Consider the following 8,970-nt stretch of genomic DNA (forward strand, 5'->3'; position numbering starts at 1 on the left):
TCGTATGCTTAGTCATTTAAGTGCTTGTGTGGACAGGAATGTCAATGATCTTATAATTCTGAGTAAACATGCCTCTATGGTTACTACTCAAGTAGAACAAGTACTTAAAGATCAAAATGACTTGCTCAATGAGTTGAATGACAATTCCGTCATAGTTGTTACTAGAGGTGGTAGAATGACCGAGGAACCTTTGTATCCTGAGGGTCATCCAAAGAGAATTGAACATGATTCTCAAGGAGTTAGCACTTATGCACCTAGTCATCCTAGAAAGAATAAGAAATATGATAGGAACCTGCATGCTAGCAACCCTGTTGCTTCTACACCTGAGAGTCCAAACGATGCCTCTGTCTCTGATGCTAAAACACAATCTGGTGATGAACACGAGCCTAATGATAATATCAATAGTGATGTTCATGTTGATGCTCAACCTAGCAATGATAAGGATGTGGAGATTGAACCTGATCTTGATAACCCACAAACTAAGAATCAAAGATACGATAAGAATGACTTCACTGATAGGAAGCACAATAAAGAAAGGGAACCATGGGTTCAGAAACCTATGCCCTTTCCTCCCAAACCATCCAAGAAAAAGGATGATGATGATTTTGAGCGCTTCGTTGAAATGATCAGACCTGTCTTTCTGCAAATGCGTTTGACGGATATGCTCAAGATGTCTCTGTATGCTAAGTACATGAAATATATTGTGACTAATAAGAGGAGGATACCTGATCTTGAGATCTCCGCCATGCTTGCAATTACACCTTCAAGGGTGGAACTACGAAGAAACTAGGTGATCCCGGTGTGCCCACTATACCTTGCTCCATTAAAGGCAACTACGTTAGAACTGCGTTATGCGACCTTGGAGCCGGTGTTAGTGTTATTCCTCTATCTCTTTATCGTAGACTTGAATTGGATAAGTTGACATCCACTGAAATCTCTCTGCAAATGGCCGACAAATCAACTGCTTTCCCTATCAGCATTTGCGAGGATGTGCCTGTTGTGGTTGGTAACACCACTATCTTAACAAACTTTGTTATCTTGGATATTCCCTAGGATGATGCCATGGCTGTCATCCTCGGAAGACCCTTTTTAAACACCGCAGGGGCTGTTATAGATTGAAACAAAGGCAATGTCACTTATCATGTCAACGATAATGAGCATACGATGCACTTTCCAAAGAAACAATATCGAGGACATTGCATCAATGCTATCGAAAAAACTTCATCGATTCTTATTGGGAGCTTTGAATGCCCTATTCCTCGTGTCAAGATGAAGTATGATTTGCTTGTTGGGGAGATACACTTCCCATTGAGGTGACCTAGTGACTATTCGAAAATTCTCCATTCTCTTTTGCGATTCGAGAAGTTTTGTCGAGGGGATTTGATCAACCCCATTGACGGATTTCTTTCGATGACCATGAGATGGATGAATCGAGGAGTCACAAACCTCTGTTCCAAGCTTTCACCTTCGGTTGCTTAGAAGAAAAACAATAGATTTAGTTTAGTTTTCCTTGTTTTCTGTTTTTGTGTCCGGTAGAAAAGTACCCCGAAAATAAAAGTTCTCCGAACGTCCTGAAAATCAAGTATGATTTTTTCTGGATTTTTTGAAAAATTCTGAGACAAAGAGCTTGTCTGGGGCTGCACCAGTGGGCCACAAGCCCTTGGGGCGCGGGAACCCCCTGGCCGCGCCACCCAGGCTTGTGGGGCCCACAGGCACCCCCTCCACTCATTCTTGCTCTCATCTGGTTCTGCTACCTCCAGAAAAATCGTTTCGCAGCTCAAACCCATGTTCTTGCTCCTCTTGCTGGGATTTTCGATCTCTTTGCTCAAATCAGCATTCTCCGAACTGTTTTGGGGGAATTACTCCTTGGTAAGTGACTCCTCCATTGGTCCAATTAGTTTTTTCTCTTGTGCCTTATACTCCGCGTATTTTTGCTGCCTTGGTGACCATGTTCTTGAGCTTTGATGCGTAATATGGCCTCTAGGCACTTGTGGGAGTAGTTTCTACGAGTTTTGTTGAGCCTTATTCACTTTTCCTTAGAATCACTTAAAATATCAGAAATTTTCAGAGATAGAAAAGGCAAAAGGTGAGGAGGTTCTTGAGAGGCTCGTCAAGCCGTGGTCCCAAGGATGATGGGAGTGAGAAGAAGCCCAAGTATCCGGTCCCTCGAGTCGCGGAAGTTCGAGCGTGCGAGTGGCCAAGCGACATGTTCTTACGCGCCGCTGGAATTTATGAGGACTTTTATCACTTGGTGGATAACGCAGGCCTTGCCGCCTTTGTTGAAGATAAGTGTCCACAATACCTCCTCCTCACTAATATCTTCGTACAAAGCTTTAACTTCTATCCGAGGAAGAATCCTCCTATGGTTGAGTTTAAACTTTATGATATCCCCGATCGCATGTCACTCCAGAATTTTTGCAATGTTTGCAAATTACCTTACGTTGGGGATATTCATGAACCTCGTCCACAGGACTTGGAGGCTTTCATCGATACAATTGCCATAGGAGAGGAGAGAGGAGTGTCTTGCGCTAGATCTGCTAGCATTCATTTTCCCGTGCTTCGGTATTTCTCATTATTTGTGGGGAAATGTTTGATTGGCCGTGGGAAAGCTGGGTCACTTAGTTCCCCAGATCTTGCGGTCTTGCGCGAATCCCTTTATAACGACAAAACTTATAGCTTGGGCACTATAGTAGCTCAACGATTGAACCTGAACCATTCTAAAGGTATTGTCTATGGAGGTATCTATGCTACCCGTCTTGCCAGACACTTTGAGATACCCATTAGACTAGAGGAGGAAGAAGAGGTTCTTCTTCCCGAGAGATATCTAGATTACAATAGCATGGTTCGCCATGACTTTCTGCATAGACATATAAATAGAAGGATGATTTATAACTTGGTATTTAGTCAGGGTACTCGTGAGACTATTACTTTTCCTGCTCCTCTTCATGGAGGCAGGTACATTATTATGCCGTGGGACATCTACGCATATTGGGGCTTAGCCCAACCACAGGTGCCCGTGCCCGAGCCACTAGTCGAGTACCAGACGCCAGTTTATCAGTGGGAGCCAGAGGAGCTCACACAGCAGTGGCATCCTCAGTCCACTCTGGAGTACCCCGGAGCTGGTTATTTCCCTCCTTGGGAGTAGACCAACTTAGTCCAAAAGCCTAAGCTTAGGGGAGTACGTGTTCTCACCGACTTTACATTCTTGCTTATGCTTTCACTTTGTTCGTCGGTGTTCACACATTGCCACTGTATCATCCATGCTAGTTTATTTTATTTTTCTCGTTTTCTTTTCGTGTGTCTGTCTAGTTTGAGAAAACCCAAAAATATTTTCTTTTTATTCTTTTGCTTGTTGGGAGCTTTCCCGTGTAGATAGTTTTCTTTTTCTTTGGGTCAAGGTAGAATACCATGGTTACAATGTTTAGTGGCTCTTGCATGCATACTTGTTTAGCTTTCAAAGAGCCATATTACTTTGTCTTCTCCTTTGTGTTTGCCTGCAGATTCCAGCGTAGTCCAATGCACGAGCACGCTTATTATTGTTTACATCGTTCGGTCGTGCAAGTGAAAGGTAATAATGACGATATATGATGAAGTGACTGAGCCTGGAAAAGCTGGTATGAACTCGATCTATTTTGTTTTTGTAAATATGACTAGCTCACTGTTCCTAGTTCAGCTTTGTTTTGAGAGAAACATATTTGCAATGACAACTTAGAGATCATAGTTGCTTATGCCATGCTTACTTAGCTAGGAGCTTATAATGGTTTGTCTTGATTGCCAACATGAATGTTGAGATGACTATGATGTAGTATGATAGGATGGCATCCTCCTTTGAATGATTCAAGTGGCTTGACTTGGCGCATGTTCACGCATGTAGTTGAAACAAAATCAACATAGCCTCTATGATATTCATGTTCATGGTGATATATGTCCTACTCATGCTTGCACTCAATGTTAGTTGATCTCTATGCATTTTGATGACTGTTGTCGCTCTCTAGTTGGTCGCTTCCCAATCTTTTGCTAGCCTTCACTTGTACTAAGCAGGAATAATGCTTGTGCATCCACTTCCAAAAACCCAAAGTTATTCCATATGAGTCCACTATACCTACCTATGTGCGGTATCTACCTGCTGTTCCAAGTAAATTTGCATGTGCCACTCTCTAAACCTTCAAGAAATAATCTGTTTTGCATGCCCGAACTGCTCATGTGGTGACAGGGGGCTATTGGTATGTTCCATGCTAGGCGTGTTATCCTCGATATGTGTTTATTCACTATCATTCAGGAGAAAGGGGCCGGTAATTGGAATTCCCAGTTCCACGCTCAAATCGAAAAGATAATTGCAAAAAAAACTCCCCCATGATTGATGTTGGTATGGACGGTACCCGAGGATTCGGCTAGCCGTGGAGTGTGATTGATTGGTGGTGGGGGAGTCAAAACTTTACTTTTCTGTTTGGGAACCGCCTATAGCATGTGTAGCGTGGAAGATGTTGAGAACTCTTAGTCATCGCGTTGACAATGAAAGCATGCCACCCAAAATTATTATCTCTATTTTCAAAGCTTGAGCTCTGGCACCTCTGCAAATCAATGCTTCCCTCTGAAAAGGGCCTGTCTATTTATGTTCCTGTTGAGTCATCCTCCTCTTACAAAAGCACCAATTAGAGAGCACCTCTGTCATTTTTATGCTTTTCTTTTAACTGTGTTGAGTATGACTGTGACTGGATCTTCTTTGCCTTGAATTATAATGTTTAGTCAGCCCTTGGTCTTTGAAGGTGCTCTGCATTTATGTTTTGCGGTCTTAGAAAGAGCTAGCGAGATACCATTTGTTCGTACTGCTTCATGTTGCTTTGATTGAAGTGTTGACATTTGAGGCTTACTATTATTTGCTTGCTAGTTGATTATGCCATTGATATAGGTTTACCGTGAGACCTAGATGTCATTTGCTTATGTGGTTTGGTTGTGATCTTGCTGAACTTCTTGTTATGAGTTAGACATAGTTGCAACAACAAGATCAAACAAAGTTCGTCAAAGTTTTTCTTTCGTCTCTTTCAGTTTGTCAACTGAATTGCTTGAGGACAAGCAAGGCTTTAAGCTTGGGGGAGTTGATACGTCTCCGTCGTATCTATTTTTCCGAACTCTTTTGCCCTTGTTTTGGACTCTAATTTGCATGATATCAATGGAACTAACCCGGACTGGCGCTGTTTTCAGCAGAATTGCCATGGTGTTGTTTTTGTGCAGAAATAAAAGTTCTCGAAATGTCCTGAAAATTTATGGATAATTTTCTGGAATAAAAGAAAAATACCTGCGCAAAGATCCACCGGAGGGGGCGTGCCAGTGGGCCACAAGCCCACAGGCCGCGGCTACCCCCTAGGCTGCGCCGTGAGGGCTTGTGGGGCCCACGTGGCACCACCGCCCCCAAACTCAGCTCTGTATCTTCCGTCTTGCCCGGAAAAAATTAGAGCGAAGGTTTCATTCTGTTTTACGATACGGAGGCGCCGCCACCTCTTGTTCTTCATCTGGAGGGCAGATCTGGAGTCCGTTCGGGGCTCCGGAGAGGGGAAATCGTCGCCATCGTCATCATCAACCTTCCTCCATCGATAATTCCATTATGCTCTTCATCGTTCATGAGTAATCTCATCGTAGGCTTGCTGGACGGTGATGAGTTGGATGAGATCTATCATGTAATCGAGTTAGTTTTTGACGGGGATTGATCCCTAGTATCCACTATGTTCTGAGATCGATGTTGCTACTACTTTGCCATGCTTAATGCTTGTCACTAGGGCCCGAGTGCCATGATTTCAGATCTGAACCTATTACGTTGTCGCCAATATATGTGTGTTTTAGATCCTATCTTGCAAGTTGTAGTCACCTACTACGTGTTATGACCCGGCAACCCCGGAGTGACAATAGCCGGAACCACTCCCGGAGATGACCATAGTATGAGGAGTTCATGTATTCACCAAGTGTTAATGCGTTGGTCCGGTTCTTTATTAAAAGGAGAACCTTAATATCCCGTAGTTTCCATTAGGACCCCGCTGCCACGGGAGGGATGGACAATAGATGTCATGCAAGTTCTTTTCCCTAAGCACGTATGAGTACATACGGAATACATGCCTACATTAGATTGACGAACGGGAGCTAGTTACTTATCTCTCCGTGTTATAGCTGTTACATGATGAATCACATCCGTCATACTCATCCATCACCGATCCACTGCCTACGAGTCTTTTACTACTGGTCCTTGCTACGTTACTTTGTCTCGGCTTGTCCCTTGCTACAAAAGGGATTGGGCCACTTTGCTACTACTGTTTGTACTCCTGTTACACTGCTGCTGCTGCTACTGCTGTTCCTTGCTACTTCGCTGTTACTTGTTGCAAGATCTTTTCCGACACTGTTGTCGGGGAAGAATAGTTACTCGTGGACGTGCAACCTACTGGCGCCATTGATACAACAGTTAGGAATAGTCTACCGTCAACACATTATTTCTGGCACCGTTCTATCATACTACTTTGCTACTGATACTTTTCTTGCAGACACTAATCTTTCAGGTGTGGTTGAATCTGACAAACTCAACTGCTAATACTTGAGAATATTCTTTCGCTTCCCCTTTGGCGAACCAACAAATTTGGGTTGAATACTCTACCCTCGAAATCTTTTGCGATCCCCTACACTTGTGGGTTATCATGCTTGTAGATGGCTGGATGAATGAGCGACCGACCCTTGCGCAGCTAAAATGGCCTAGTATTTATATGTGCGGAAGAGAGAGTAGTAGCTGGCTCTCATTCGGGAAGCGCGCGCCCACATCCAGATCGTGGGGTCATGTTCACGATCGTGAGAGCGTTTCTGGTTTCGTTGCTTTTTCTATTTCTTAATCACTCATTGTCTGGTACTAATTAGCCGGTATGGGCTTAATTAGGCCAAGTTCTAGTCAATCGTTTGGGCTCTGGTATAGGTTAGTTTAATATTTGATTAATGTCTATTGAGCCAACATATGGGCTTCTTAACCCAATTGTTTAATTCGATTTTAATGCATGCATGTCATGATTAAGAGGAAGAAACCAATACCATGTGTGGCTATGTGGGCCATGTCATGCATGTATGCATAACTTTTGTGTGTGTATGCTATTCAATGGATCTTTTTTTGTGTAGCAGATTGAATCTATTAATGGCTTTCTCTCTCAATTATATTTGTGCGTATCAGTTAAGATACAATAATATTTTGATGAGGAACATACTCCATGATGCTTCGACAATATTAGCGCCATGTTTTTAGATCATTATCCATCGGCGACGGTGCTCCTACATACAAACCAGGTAGCCTCCATTTTTCATAGTAAAAAGCTTGATGATTGTTCAATTGTTTCGTCGGGTTTTATAATTATTAGTTTAATATGTGCATCATCGATGGTTGAAAATATATCGTATATGTATGTCTATTTTTGTCGTTCCTCAATTTGAGCGGTTCATTATATTTTTAAATTGTTTCTTTCCAATATGAAACTAATTTTGGCTGTTTTGTATTTATATTTTATGTGGTCTATGCATTTTATTTTATCTTGGTCAAAATCAATGTCAACAAGACCTATCCTCCTTACAAGAATGTCATCCTCGAGATTTCTAGGCTATGCGTTGGAGAGATAGAGAACTTTGGGTCTGAGGTAGTCTTCACGTTGCCATGTTGCTCCTTGTTTGATGTGGTTGCTCCTGTGGGTCTTGAAGTGCTTGATGATACAACTTCGAATGCTTCGGTCATCTTCATCTGAACGTGAATGGGGTTCTTGCAATAAGCTAGGCTTGGCTAAGGGTCAAGGGATTGGTGAACTAAGTTGTCCCAAGGGTCTGGCTTGCATGTGTACTCCAAAGTCCGAATACGTGGCAAGGTGGTGTGTCTGGGTGCTGGTCCTGGGGCTGCTCATGTTGGTTAGTGACACCTAGATATCTCGTGTTAGAATAGAAGGGTCAAGGTCTTCATGTAGCTCCCATGCGACATGGAAGTCCTTGATTCCCTTAAAGGCGGCGAACTATGGTCGCATGTGGTCTTCATCCTCGAGAGTGTTGAAGTGTGTTGTTGTAGGCTTTTCATCGAGATCTTCTGCTTGGGTAAGTTGCCCATCTATGTTCTTCATTCGTCTTCGACCATTTGTCTTCATCGTCATGGACGCAGTTTTACGACGTGTCTTCGGACGTTTGGTCTTCTAGCCATCTAGGAAGGCTTTTGAGGGATCCTAGATGAGCTAGCTATCCAAAAGTATAGACCAACCATTCAATCCCCAAGGATTGTGGCTTGGCAGGTGGGGTGAACCTCCTTCGATAGGGGTTTCACCATGATCCAGTCATAACTCACGTCCTTGATTGGACTAAAAAGGGGGCTCTTTGATTTCTCTTGATGCCCAATGGATCCACTATGCTCCACTGTTGATGCTTCTGTACATAGTTGATGTAGTCGATAGAGGAGTGGTGGTTGTCTTCTATAGATTGTTAATTGTCATTGTTTTCCAAACGTAGTGGTCCTTCATCTTACTTGGGTAAGATTGTCTTCTGCTGCTTGGAGGTTGTTTCTAGGAGTCCATTTCTTCTAGGTAAAACCTTATACTTAAGAGGCATGGCGATTGATGTTTCTGGGGTTGATCCAAATAGGACTAAGGTGTATTGGTTTGGCGCATTGGGGCACGTCACATTGGGCTTCTTGTTGGCACGACCTTGAGTAGTGCCCTGGCTGACCATAACGAAAACATGTGACTTGGCCTGAGTTGCTTTTGTTGGCACCACTGTTGTTGGGATTGTTGTATGCCAACCTGGGGTTGGCATACTGCTAAGGCTAGTAGCTCGGACGAGGCGCATGGGTCTTGACTTGCTGAGGCTAATAAGTTGGCTTCGCTGGGGCTGGTTGCCAGGGCGAGTCTTCTGGTTGCTGGAACCATCATTGTTGATAGTCTTGCATTTGCGTGTGTCTAACATGGCACGACACTTGTCTTC

This window comes from Hordeum vulgare, chromosome 5H (genome assembly GCF_904849725.1).
Source record: "Hordeum vulgare subsp. vulgare chromosome 5H, MorexV3_pseudomolecules_assembly, whole genome shotgun sequence".
Classification (NCBI taxonomy): domain Eukaryota; kingdom Viridiplantae; phylum Streptophyta; class Magnoliopsida; order Poales; family Poaceae; genus Hordeum; species Hordeum vulgare.